We start from the raw sequence: 14912 nt of genomic DNA on the forward strand, positions 1-14912 counted from the left end.
CAAAACAAAACACGGACCAGACAAACAAAAAAGCACCAACAAAAATGTAGAAAGAAATCCAATTAAGCAATTAGAGTAAAATTATACTTGAATTTAAGAAAGTACTGCTGCACTTTGATCCTTCTGCCTGAGCAGAGAGTAACTAGAGTAACCTAGTTTGAACAGATGCTTTACAAAAACCAGGGACACAATTCCTCTGTACACAACAAATGGAGCCTCTATCAATTTTCACAGCAGAGAGACACCTTTAGAAAACACAGGACAGATTTGGATAGTTTGAGTGTTTCTTCCTTCAAAATAAAATCACTGTATTTTGTTCCAAGTGGAGTTTTACTTAGTTCCTCCAAAATATTGTAAGAGAGCCACACTACAATCTTCCTCTTAAAAGTTTCTTGTCCTCATCATCTCCCACCAAATTCATAATGGGAAAAGAAATAACCCATCTTAGAATCCATTCTGTTTTGGAAAGCTAATAATTTGAACATTTGAGAAGGTATCTGGTTTCAATATTTGTGAATATAATGAGTGGAAAAATCTATGCTAGATCAGGTAAGAATTAGAATTAGAAACAGGACTTTTGTGTGAAAATTCAGAAACAGGAAAAAAAAAGTTCCTGGTCCCTTCCGCCTATAAATGACTGCTGATCCTTCAGTCTTCTGACTATGCCACACAGAGTATTTTCATTATACCCACAGAAAATCCAATGCAAGTGTCTGAAAGACAAGATGAAAAACATCATATTCTAGTTCTCTGGGCAACTATGGTAAAAACTCCTCCAAGTGATTTTATTTTCCAGTTATTTCTTGTTCCAGTTGATAACAGGAGTAAGTCTTTACAGGCTAGCTTTCTTGTCTTTCTATTTTACTTCTTGTTTTAATACATAAATGCCAAAACAGCACATCTAATCTCAGTAAGTCAAACATAAATCCTACAGGGACTGGATTTCTTAGTGCATACTTCCTAGTGATATGCTCTGAATGTGTCAGTATGTAGGATATAATGCATTTTACCATTTTGTAATTATGGTTTGGAGGGTAATAACTTATAAGATATGGATCACAGCAGTCTTTATAAGTATGGTTTCCTAGGAAAGGGAAAAGTTAAAGAACATCTTAAAAAACTAAAAGGACAAATAATTAAATCAAAGATATTGACATTAGTGGAATTAAGACAGATATGGCTGGCAATAGTTACCAATAGCTTAAGATTTGAGGAATTACAGATGAAATGTGTGTCTTTCTAGGGGTTTGCTGCTTTTAGTTAAAAAATTTGTCATAGTGGTCCTATTTAATATCTCATTATAAAAATAAGAAAACTTGCTGACCTATTACAAAGCTGTTACAAGGCTGATGATGGAAATAACAAGAGTTCTACTAGGAAAAAAAACCCCAAACAAATCCACTTTAAATAAACTGAAGGATAATGCATACTTTTAAAATGTATTTAAAATTTCAGAAAAAGGTAAAAGAAAAATTTCTATGTGTGTCTGGGTGAGGAAAAAAAAAAAGAAACAACAGGTAACATCCCAAAACAGCAGCTTGAGAGACCACATAACCCAGGGAACTGTTTAAGAAGGTTCTGCTGAAGTGTGGAGGCATTCAAGTAACAGAATGGGGCAAGAAACTTCAGGAGGATTAATTAACCATGCATCTCTACAGGCTTCTGGAGTAATAAATGTCCTTCTGAGAGGCTATTATTGACTTTTATGATGTTATGGGGAGACTTAACTGAATATAAGGATGGAAACAAAAGAAATGAAAAATAGAGGAGGTTACCAAACAAGGAGAAAATGGCAAATTAAACTGATTTGACAAAAACAGTTTCAGTACTCTCAGGTACCTGGAAAGACAGGTCTCCTGGGAAGTTGATTTAGGGGATAACGGAGTGCCAGAAACTTAGCAGAAAATACACAACAGGTTATTCTGATGGACAAGAGAAACAAAACGGAAGCTCAGGAATCAATACACCTGCATAAGCATAGGGCAGAATTGAAGAAATATACAGAGGGAACTTGGACTGGAGATGAGGAAAACGTTATTTACTACCATAAATTTGCTACAACACTGAAAATCTGAAAAAGTAGCTGTCAGCAGTTTACTGGTAAAAGAAAAAGATGATGGTATTTTAAACAATATTTGTTGTATAGATCTGGTTTTGTTCAATACTTTTAATTAGTGACAGGCAGAGAAGAAGAAAATACCCTTTTAAAACATGCACTAAGCTAGAAGGGAATTAAAATATTCTGGAAAATAGTATTGTAATTCAAAATACTGTAATATACTAGAGATACTATCCAGAAGACATTCCATAAATACAAACGTAAATTATTCCCCTTAATAATAAAACCAAATCAATCCCACAGAGATAGACAGACTGACAAACAGAAAGATCAAGGAAAAATATTTAATCATTATACTGGACTATAAATTAAACATAAGGCAGGTTAGAAAGGTGATAAACTTTGGAATTTTTCCATGACTGCTCTCACCATTAATGGAAGAGGAGGAGACTGAATATTGGACAATAAAAGGTTTTCTCCAAAACATTACTCTAACCTGTAAGTATGCAGGAATTGCTGAAAATTATAAATTTCAATAAACACCTCCTTTCTTCCTTAATTAATTCAGTGTAATTTTTTTTAATCCTTCTGATATTACTTTGTTAGTGCACATACTTTCAAAATAAAGACTCAATTCATTAAGGCGTACAGAGCAGAATGGGTGTGTGGCATTTTTCTGCAAAAGAGCCTGCCTTGAAAATTGCGTTAATAGACAAGAACATTAGCCCTCTTAATGATGCAAACCCAAAGAGATTCTTAATTTTGCATTGTGCCCAAGACTTTAAGAAGTACATTCCCTAGTAAATCTATTTTCAAATAATGTGTTTTACACTGACTGGCAAACAAGCCTTGTGCCTCAACATGAGCTGCTAAAACCACTGCAACTTTTCTGAGTATATTAACAATTCTGTCATTTGCCTGAGATAACAAACAGGGAAGGACTAGTATGGATGGTGCAGAATTAAAACCATCCTTTTAATTAAAAATTAGATTTCTTGTAAGTGTAAATGAAAATTGAAAGCATGTACTGACCCTGGCAGGCTCTGCAGTAATTAATTCCAATCACTCCTGGAAGCCATTCCTAGTATAGTAATGAAATTTGCACGATAACTTTTTATTAAGACAGTAAAATTGATGCACGGTAGTGACTTTATAGCCTACTCTCACCTTCCTGTACCTATGTACGTACTGCTGACTGACCAGTGCGGATGGCAGCCCGTCCCAGACCCATCCATGCCCGTTGGTTCCCCACCCTGGGAGGCGCACAGGCCTGCAGAGGCTCATCATCCGTTAGCCATTATCCTTTATTCACTATCCATTATCCACGATCCATTATCCATGGAAAGCGGAGCACGGACGGGACGGCCTGGGAGCGCCCCCTGCTGCCGCACGGCCGCCACAGCACCACCCCAGGCTTGAGGCAGAACGATCCACAGCCCCTGTGGGCGATCCACAGCCCCTCCTTGCTATCTGCAGCCCCTGTGGGCGATCCACAGCCCCTCCTTGCTATCTGCAGCCCCTGTGGGCGATCCACAGCCCCTCCTTGCTATCTGCAGCCCCTGTGGGCCGTCCACAGCCCCTCCGAGCGATCCACAGCCCCTCTGAGGGATCCACAGCCCCTCTGAGGGATCCACAGCCCCTCCTTGATATGCAGAGCCCCTGTGGGGTCCACAGCCCCTCCGGGCGACCCACAGCCCCTCTGAGGGATCCACAGCCCCTCCTTGCTATGCACAGTCCCTGTGGGCCACCCACAGCCCCTGCGGGTGATCCACAGCCCGCCTGGGCCATCCACAGCCCCTCCAGGCCATCCACAGCTCCTCACGGCAATCAGCTCCCGCACAGGAAGTTTTTCCTCATGTTTAGGTGGAACTTCCTGCGCATCAGTTTCTGCCCATTGCCTCTTGTGCTACTGCTGGGCACCACCAAAGAGAGCCTGGTCCATGCTCTTGACACCCTCCCTTTCACACACATTGATGAGGTCTACTCTCACTTTTCTCCTCTTCAGGCTAAACAGCCCCAAGCCCCTCAGGCTTTCCTTATACATGAGGTGCACCAGCTCCCTGACTGTTTCCATAGCTCACCTCCCACCTAAAGAAAGGCCATGGAGCTCTCACAGCAGCTGAGATCAGCCCAACAGTACCAACCTCCCTGTGCACGATCAGCCAGCAGTTCTGATGGGCTCCAGCTCGAGGGCATTACCTTCTCTATTCTTGCAGCAAAACCCAAAATAATCCAGACAATATTATAATAACCACATTTCAGAACTAACAATGCCTGTATTAGAAACCGAATCAGATTGCTTTCCTTTTCTTCCCGCTGAAACTCAGGATTTAGCTTGAAGGTAACTGTGACTGCATCTGAAATTATCAGAAGTGTCATTTCCACTCAAAGGCTGAGTGGAACACTCATGGGGGCTGCTCAGGCTTGGCACAGCGAGATCCCAAGGCTGGTGAGGGTTCTCAGCAGGGCATCCCTGCCTGGCATCTGCCATGTGCTACATCAGCCCTAGCACCAGTACAATCTGTACAGAAACACTGGTTCTATTTACACTTTTTCAAGAAGTATGGATTAAAATATTTTTTCTGAATTCAAGAAGCAGCTTAGAAGCTCGGAATTAAGAAATGGTTTAGTAGTCTGACTAAAAGAGATACACAGGATGAGATCTCTAATTTTAAAATGCCAGTTATCTGCTACCAAAAAAGGAGGGAAGCAGTCACATCCAAGACTTTCTTACTGCCTTTGCTGAATCCCATTTCAAAGACAAATCATGCCTTCTAGAACTAGGAACTATACAAGATACACTATATTAGGTTTAGAGCAAAATTTAAAATTTTACTTTTGCACAACCCTGTTTCATTTTCACTTGTAACTAGTTTGCCACCACACTTAGAGGTGAGAGAAGTCACATCTAAAATAAATGCATCCTTGAAAAGGCACCATCTATTAGTTTCTGAGAACATTTCAAATTATAAATAACTATTTAAATAGGAAATGTAAAAACATTTTAAAATTCTGTCGAAAAACTTAAAATTTTTAAAAACTAGACATGCAGACATGCAAACACTCACCATGTGCATGTACACAAGGACTCGCAAAGGAGCTTGCTTAACCAAGAACTCAAAACTGGCTGCTTATTACAGAAAGAAAAAGTTAGATACATCCAGATTACAACTGTAACAAAATCAAAAGATTAAACCCATTGACTTAACCAAAGCTTTCTGTTTGGTGACTGAGAGCCATCTATGGGCAGGAGGAATGCCTGGGTGACTTCAGCTGCATTAAGAAGAATACTACAGCTCAGGTTCCTCTTATCTCATGACTTATGATGATGGGAGTTCTCTGGAGGATGGCAGAAGGCAGATAAAACCCTGCAATTATTCCTAATTTCATTGTAAACAAATAGAAGAGAAGAAATTTTCTAAAAAACACTGTTACTCACACCAAAAGTCTTTGTATTGTCTTTTAATCTTCATTGTTAATTTAACCAGCCCACAATACCACAGTAAAACATGTCTGCAAATTGAATTTTGGTTTATTTTCCTCTAAGCCAATTACTATTTTAGTTGCAAATTATTCAACTGATTTACAAATAAAAAGAGCATACAGAAAAGCCTGAGAGATGAGGCAAAAAAATACAGTGATTGAAGATTATCAGGGTTGATGGAAAATAATGGAAATTTACTAAAATAAAAAAAAAGTTCAAAGAACAGAGTTCACGGACTAAAAAGTAATTGAAAGACCTAAATCAATACATGTTTTAAAAGTCAAATAAATCTTTTCCATAAAAACAGCCTTTAAATTGCAAAAAGGATGATATCTCTTGAAACACTAACATTAGAAAAAAATAATTATACAATATAGATTAGATACATATATATGTATTGGTATCAGATAAAAAATGGAATTTTATATATTTACATTTTGTATCCAATACCCCAAATTATTAATACTACCATCCAAACTACTTAGCAAAAAAAGGATCTATATTAAAAAATATATTCAGGAAATGATAACTTTCACTGACAGTGGTACAACAGACATTTGGTGTCTATCTCACCTTTCAGATCTTCCAAAGGAGAATTACAGAATCACAGAATATTGGGAGTTGGCAGGGACCCACGAGGACCATCGAGTCCTGCTCTGAAGAGAATGGCCCGTGTGGGGATCAAACACCCTACCTTGGCATTATCAGCACCCTGCTCTCACCAGTTATTTGAATTGTGAAAAAGTCCAACTACAGCAGAGTCTATCCCACTCCCATTTTGGATACATCAAACAAAAGGTACTCACTACTTTCTTCGAATCATTTCTTGAACTATCAGCTTGTTCCAGGTCACTGTTTGCCCAGTCACCAACCAAAAGGGCTAAAGCACAGCATTGCCTAAACCACCAAAATTATCACCTTACTATCAATTAATATTTCATTAAACTGAAGAATCAGTGCAAAGTGACCAAGACTGTTGTTTAATGTTTCAAATCACATTAAATATGCAATTAAGATCCTTATTTTTCTCTAAGTTCAAAATTCTGTAATAAATAATTCCTACATACTAATAAATTTAATTTAAAAAATGAACTAGCTGTAATTAACTTCCTAAAATGCACCTGATAATTAAGTTTCTTGAAAACATGCCATAGTCAACATATTCTAGGCAGGAGGAAAACTCCAATATACAAATTAAGAAAGCTGTCTGGCACCTGATTTGGCCTTGGAACAGGCTGCAGTTAAGGCAGATATCCACTAAGTGGCATTAGCAACCCAAACACCTAATTTTGACAAAATATAATCATAATACAGAACACTTTATTTCCCACAAACAAATCAATGGAAAACATTTCCTTTGAATGATTCATTTTATTCAATTTTGTCGTAAGCTTTGGCATAATTCCAAAAGGCATTGGCAATTTCCTTTTCAGATCAAGACATTTGCAAATATTTAACAGGATGGTCTGATTAAAAATAAAACCATCATGACAAACATATTAAACAAAGCAACCAAAATATGGGAGCAATGTGAGTTCAGATTAAGACACATAAAACTATAGCAAGATATTTTAAAAGTAGCTGGGGTTTCAGAAGTGCTGTAAATCAACAAGCCTGTTTGTGAAGTGCAAAAGTACAAAAGTCACACCAAATGTTTACTTTACATAAACCTTTAAAAAAAAAAGCTAATTCTAATAATTTAGATGTACTGACGCTACCTGATTCTAGGGAGTATAAAAGATTATGACAACTGGGAATGTAAGAAAACTACTAAACTAATTATTTAAGGATTTGTTTTCAAAATATTAATTACTGGTTAATTACTGTAAATATAGGGTTCTGTAATTTGTTTACTGGAAAAATGCCTTTAGGAACAATATAAATACCAGAGAAAAGTATGAGAACAGAATGCTCATTTTAAAATAGTTTTCCCCTATTCCTATTGTTTGTCCCTGGTCTTTTATCACTGTCAGTTTGTTCATACATAAACAGCTCATGAATATAAATGGGGTGGAAAAATCGGTACTACTCTATACAAGATTACAGAAAAATTAACTGAGCAAGTACTTCTGTCTCTCTGCCTCATCAAAGGATATATTTTAAGCTCGTGAAATATCCTATATATGCACTCAAAATTCTCAGCATACTTCAATGCTACAAGGAGTAAGACATTCCTTTTCCTTTTTTTTTAAGTGTTTTTTTTTTCTCCTTGCTGGCCACAGAGGAATTGCATTAGGACAGTCCTTTTTCCCTACATCCGCCTACGACAAACATTTGCTGCAAGTCAGCGACTCCAAAACCAAATTGTTTACAATTAACTCAAAAAGCCATTAAAAAATTGTTTCTTTGTTCCAGTTGGAAAGAGAGAGAGCCAGATGTGTGGCTTGTTGATCCTGCTCTTTGCTGACCTCTGAGTGTAGGAAGAGCTGCAGCTGAGGAAGGAAGTCAGCAAGTTGTGTTAATGAAGGTGAACATTGCAAAAAAAGGTCTTGCAATTTTTTTCATAAAAAAAATATATTTGAAAGACTTTTTATTAAAAAAGAGATAATACAAGGCCTTGTTTTTAGCCCATGGGTGAAAAATTAGAGCCTTTGTTTCAGAAGAAGAAACTGAGTTAGTGTCTTTTGCTACTTTTGAAAAATGTTACCCTTAATTTCAAAAACTTCGCCAAGTTTCACTGAGGTGCCTGTAAATTAGCAGACAACTCATCATCAGCACCTGCTGGAAAACCATCATTCTTTGAGGATGTAAAACTCAGGAAAAGCCTTTTAATTTTAGGCTCTGAGTCACAGTCTAGCACTACCGACCAAAATCTGGCATAAAGCTGAATTCCAGATTGAGAGTATGCCCAGTTCTTGGGAAAACACATCTGCCCAACAATACAAGGCAATCCCAACGATTACCACAGTACTTTTCCTCACAGTTCTCCCTGAAACACATTTATGCATTATATCTGTAAAATACCTGGCAATGAATTAACTAGAGGCCTGTGTTAAAAACTTCATTAAATGGTACTCCTCATAACCATACAGAACATGCCTGTACAAGATACTCTGTGAGATAAAAACAGGCTCAAAAACTGAACAGCCACAGGTGTGAAACGTTATCAACTTGTTTATAAACTTTTAATTACTTTCTAAAAAAATGTCTGAAATGCATTCTGAAATTCTATGACCACGGTGCTCCTCATTTTATCAAGATACCTGAGATGTTAGTAAGTTATCATGGCCTAAGGTAAACTAAGGGCACATTTGTGTGTGAAGTACAAATTCACTCCAGAGATTCGGCTTTAGATATTAATTCTGGCACTCAACATCAATCCTTAAGCAGTTAGTGAAGCCTACTTCAGACATCCAACTTAATTGTCTGGATTAGGCTAAATGTTTGATCTTGCTCTCCCTGCATTGCTAACTTCATCTTAAACACTTCACACTACATTTGGTGGAAAATGATGCCTAATTCTTGTCAAGCAGTTACTATTATAAGAATATACTCACCACGTAAAGACCTGAATATAATCACCGTTCATCTTCCAAGTGTCTATTATGATATTATTTAATTAAGAAACTTTCCAATGTATTCTTAGAAAACAGGAAATTGAAAACGAAAAACAGTTTACTCCCTTCCCACCCCATATTCTCCTGCTCCCAAGGTCATTAAAAAAAAACAACAGTAACAGATCACCATATACATGTATACACAAAACACTTCTGAAAACAGTTATACTATTATTTAATCTGATAGGGACATTCAAACTCTGGAGAACTAAAGCAATAAATCATGTCACATTTTTCAAAAGTTGTAAGGAATACTGGCCATTTTAAAAACAGTCTACAAGATTCAATTTTCCTCTTTGAAATGACAGAAATGAAACCCTTATCATGTAAAGTTCCCAGCACAGCTCAAACAGCTCACACTTCAGAACACAAAAAATTGCTTCTGCTGCATTAGTATTTCGAATTTAGTTATGGCTTTTCACTTCTATATTAAGATTTGATTTTTCAGAACTTTACACACACAAAAAAAATCTTCATATGTTTCTGTTTCTGCAGCTTGTATTTAGTTAGTCTGAAAAAAAAATCTTTAAGATCAGTAAAGTCATGTTTGAGGGTTTCATTATGAAAAAGTCTTAACTGTAAAACATCTAACAGCCAACAGTTAGGACTTCAAAAATATATCAGGTAAAAATAAAAAAACCTAACTAATTTTCTTACCAGGTGTAATTCCTACCAGTTTATCACTTTCTACCAATGAACTTAATAAAAACAGTCAACTATGCCTTAGTATTATTAACTTTATATGGATTAAATATTAAATAGTCCATAATTTAACAAATCTTTATTTCCTCATTTCACTCCCTTTTTTCCTCCCCATTTCCTGTTTCTTCTGTCACATCAAGAGTATTCATCTCCATTCCTACAATTTTTCTTTTTATTTTTGCTTTTCATTCTACTTGTCCTGTCTCTAAGATCTCCCTTCAACTCATCTCAGTCCCAGCCACTGGACTGGATAAGTCCATGCTGAATACCCGCATTTGAGATTCTCTCCTCTCTGGCTCAGGATCATCCTGGGCTATTAATCGTAGTTGAAATGCTATTATAAAATTTAACAGGTATGTCACGTACATAATTCCCATTTCAACTCCCATATGACTGTAACAAAATAGGAGGTTGGAAGCTCTTTTAACAGAGAAAGAAAAACCTAAAAATAAAATATGCATAATAGCTTTGCTGGTTGTGTATACAGTCCTTACAAATTCACGCCAGTAGTTTAAAACACAGAGAATAATTTTCAACCCTGCAGAAATTTTAAAAGTTCTGATTGCAGAGCTTTCATCTTAAGTCTCTCCTGCCACCCATCCCATCAACCTCCTCCCTTGGACCTGGGTTTGTTGACCATCCAATGAAATGAAACGGGAATACTACTGTCTTGAAGCTACGCTGGTTCCACATCCTTTGTGACCTTAAAGTGATGAATCTCTACACCTTCCACCTCTGCAGGTGGCTCTATTTCTTTTGAACAAACCTCCACATGATCAGCAAACACCTGTACTTTGACAGACTGCCCTGACTCCACCTGGGTACTGTGGACTGGCTTTGACAGAAACCCAGTCAGGCTGCTGCTGTGTTGGGCTTGCTTTTGTCTGCAAATGGAAGTTTTTGTGGTCTTTTGTCCACAGCACTACTTGTTGGATGCCTCTCACAGCAAGCTGAATTAACGGCAGCATTCACTATTACTAAAGCTGGGTTAACTTAGAGAATCCTTTCCATACTCAGTGGCTTCCATCTCTCTCAGAAACCACTGGCTCAAAGCTATCTCACACAGCCTTACTACCGACAGTAGTTAAGATATCACTGCCTTTCAGATTTTAGGTGTTACACGCTACAAGCACTCCAGGTCAAATGTCCTGTCTGCTTCACACTTCCCAGGAATCCAGGAAGGGCTGGCAAACAGCACTGTTTGGGTCACAACCAGAACCAATGTCTGTGACTCTCAGCCCTGCAGCCCTGGTGCAGTGCTGACCACAACTCGGCTGCAAATGAAGTGTGACAGAGATGGCCCTTCTGGTCCCTATAATCTTTGTAGAAAACACAAGAAGCTGGACTGGCACAACCTCTAGTATTTCACTAAGAAGTAGTTTATTTCCAGTGACAAATTTTCTTTTAATTACATCTACAGATCAAAACCTTCTAGTTCATCTCTATCACCCTCTGCTTCCCCCTCAGCTATTGAAGTTTGCAGCTGTTAACAACCTCTTCATAGTCCTTCTCATGTATCATTTTCTTGGAGCAGAGAGAATAAGAAGTTTAAAGCCAATAAAACTACTCATTAGTGCAGGTACTGGCACTGATTCCCTTGTGTTGATACCAGTACTTGTGTGAATCTGCAGGAGCTGATGCAGAGGTCTAAACTGACATAAGAGTAATCCTCTGGGAAGCCTTTGCAATCCCACAGATTTTCAGCAGCAAATTCCCTAAACCGCCACATCCTGCTGAGTGAAGGTGTTGATGCAAGAGAAGGGGCAGACAGCACTCAGCTAACTCCTCTAGATGGCAATGAGCTAATAGAACAACTATACACCTGATCACAAAATAAAGTCCTGTACATATACTGACCATACAGAGTGGCTGGTGTGGTCTCTCTCAGGGAACATAGACATTTAGGACAAATGAACTATAAGCACTTAAAATCTCAAGTTACATTGAATTCATTCAACAAACACATGAACACTGCATAAAGGAAAGTCCAGCATACTTCACTCTTTAGCTTTCTCACAATTCACATATAAAAGGAAGAGGGTACTTAACACAAACACACAGTTAGGTCTTACCTAGAAATAAAGTGGTTCCAATTCACATTCAAAAATCCAAAGAGGCGATGCTAAACATTCAATGTCCGTCTGTCATGAAAAACATTCAAGATTACACTTGGGGTCAGCTTTGCTCTTCCCTATCTCAATTTTGCAATAAAAATTTCTAGTTTAAAAAAGAAATTTCCATGAGAAATGGAAGTTATTCTATTGAAAGTGAGATTTATAACATCTTAAAATTTTTGTAGTCATACCATTAAAAAATGCAGCTGGGTTGAAATGATCAGGTATTCAAACTAAATTTTAAATCATATAATTCTGCTGAATAGATTCAGGAGATAAATTGGATTTTATAACAAGCTGTTGCCAAGACTGGTAAAGCCAAAGGAAAATAACGTGCACTGATAGTGGTATGCATTATATTAAGAATTAAAAGATATAATAATGAAATCATGGAAATAGAATATATTTTCAAAACATTTAGCAATTTAGTATAAAGGCTGTATTTATTTAAAACAATATTTATATTGAAAAAAGTCCAGTCAAAGCAGTTCTAAGTTCAGAAATTATTTTCCAGTCTTTTGAAAGTACTGAAATAAAAAATGTAATTTAAATGTCCAATAGTGATCATTTCATTTTCCAAGTGCTGGGGCAGGGGATGTCACTAGAAAAACAAGGGGAACAGGTCCTTCATAAGGTTCTATAGAGACAGCTATTTTAATGTCACTTTTTCAGCTCTCTAAATAAAATAACTTGAGAGATGCAAGCTTGCTGCTGGAATAAAGGTGAAAGTAATAAGGAAAATAAGGCCACTACAGAAAAGCTTGGAAGTGAACTTCAATTTCAACCATAACCTCAATTATGGTAATATAGCTTCCCAAACACTTTTCCCAAATATTCAGTTTCACTATCCTCACAGTCTCAGAGGTCAAGCCATCCAGTTCATAAATCAGCTTAATTCAGCTTCATTAGGTTTTGGCTTTGAAAAACACGCAGTTGTGTTTCTGCAGCTATATTTATAAATATGGAACTAAAAACTTGGTTTAATCTAATTATGGACTTTTATTCATTTAATTTCAAAACAGTAACCTTGATTGCTGCCTAAAGAAGAATTATCTCTTGAAACTCATGTGGTGCAGTGCAGATTCCTTTTTTTCCCCCTCTAAAAATACTTTCCTTACTGCAAATTGTAACAATTCATTATAAAAGCAGATTATATCAAAATGTAACACTAATTTCCCAAGTAGAACACCCACACAAGGAACTAATTAGGAAGTGCTCCTCTGTGTAAACAAATCTTTGTACCAATTAGTAGCTGGTCAAGTCAGGGAACTCCCTCTCTCTAGGGGAAAAATAATTTTTTTTTCAGCATTTAGCATTTTAGATTTATTTTGCTGCTGGCTACAATTCTCTCCAGTTCTGTAGCAATGCATGGTATTTGCAACTTGTATTTCAGACACTTTGATGGGGACTCAATCAAGATTCGAAAAAAAAAATAAAAAAAGGTAATAGAAGACCCATAAAAATCACAGAACCAGGACTTCAAACAGGATGTGAACAAATTCTGCTCTCTGCCTAAGCCAATTCTGTCCCAAGGGTTTAGACAGACCAGAACAATAACAGTGAAATGACTCAAAACAAACAGTGGAGTAAATGAAATAAGTATATGGGAAGATGAATCCTCAATTGTTGTTCTATAACAAGAAAAGCAAACAAATGAAAACTCAAGGTGAGAATATTATGCCCAGATAGCATTCTGAAAGCATCAGTGAGGTGCAACAGCAAGACTGCATAAAGGATGGTATTCAAGGAGGGCTGAGCATTCATTTATCACTGCTGTCATTCAAATCTGCTCCACAGCTGCTCTGTGCAAGTCTGAAAGGACCAGAGTTGACTCTTACCTTGTTGAAGATGATCCAGAGCCTTCCCAATACTTAAACAGAGGCTGCAATCTGTGGATTTTAAAATTTATTTAAAAGAGTCATTATTAATGGAACTGTTTTAATTAATGAGGAAAAATCAGAAAAGTTACTTAAATGCTTTCAATACAGAAAAACTTCAATTTTTTCAAAAGCAAAGACTACTCTGCAAGGTGTCTTCTACTGTGCATTACTCCCAGAGCCAAAGTTCAATTAACCTCATACTAGCGACACCAGGGTACTGAAGACTGTTGCAGAAACACCTCAGGGCAGGGAAAGGACTGGCAGCACTGCACAGAACCCAGACACCCACCCTTTCCCACAGAGCAGTGATGGAGTATGAGACAACTCCCGACCCTCCAGTGCTACAGGGCTGCAAGAATCAGCTGTAAATACCACTGCTTAAAACAGCATTTACTACTTGAAGATATAATAAAACATGTCCCCTTCCTTCTTGACACAACATCAACAAAAATCACAGGTCTGAAAGATTATGGAATTCCAGCACTAATTACATTTATATAGAAAAACTAAATTTTGGAAAAAAAACCCCAGCAACTATCAAGGAGAACCTCCTGTTCATTTGAGTTATAAAACTACAAAACCTTTGCATCTTATGCAGAATAGCTATCCCTCAGCACAACTCAAGTAGTAGCTAGAACTGAACTAGATTTTTAATCAAATACATCATTCTGGAAGTCTGCTTTTTAATATTTTAAAAAATATCTCTGATATCTAAATTTTGTTCAGTATAAAACAAAATGAAACACAAAATCAAATGGGATATAAAAACAATGTCAGTGTAATTTACAGGATTAATATGATTAGCAGGTAAAGTCCACAAACAGATGCCAGAAATCATTTATTGTCTGTGAGCAATAACTGCATGGAATGGGCTGCAAGGCAAGTTCACTGAGGTATTTTGGATTGAGAGAGATGCCATTGAGTGAGAAAGCCAGTGCCATGGGTGGGAAGGAAGATAAACTACTCCAAAAAAGTTTAGTTTCCAGTTTGGTATTGTTAAAATATTCCTTTAAAAGTGGAGATAAATATCCAAAGATTGGTATCAGAGTTTTCCATAGGAAAGCTGAGGGAAGGAAGAGGAACACTTTATTCACTTCAGAAAATAACTAAGTATCA

General features: G+C 37.1%; 1 protein-coding gene across 1 annotated transcript in view; it reads right to left on the reverse strand.

Moving 5' to 3' along the window:
* Positions 1–14912, reverse strand: part of CYRIA (CYFIP related Rac1 interactor A) — a 55971-nt gene that overhangs the window by 26290 nt on the left and 14769 nt on the right. The window contains exons 2-3 of the mRNA XM_050972575.1: positions 13755–13805; positions 11875–11943 (exon numbers count right to left, since the gene is read on the reverse strand). The gene's annotated coding sequence lies outside the window, so the exon portion shown is untranslated. The remainder of the gene's footprint in view (positions 1–11874; positions 11944–13754; positions 13806–14912) is intronic.

The sequence above is a fragment of the Serinus canaria genome, chromosome 3 (genome assembly GCF_022539315.1).
Source record: "Serinus canaria isolate serCan28SL12 chromosome 3, serCan2020, whole genome shotgun sequence".
Taxonomy (NCBI): domain Eukaryota; kingdom Metazoa; phylum Chordata; class Aves; order Passeriformes; family Fringillidae; genus Serinus; species Serinus canaria.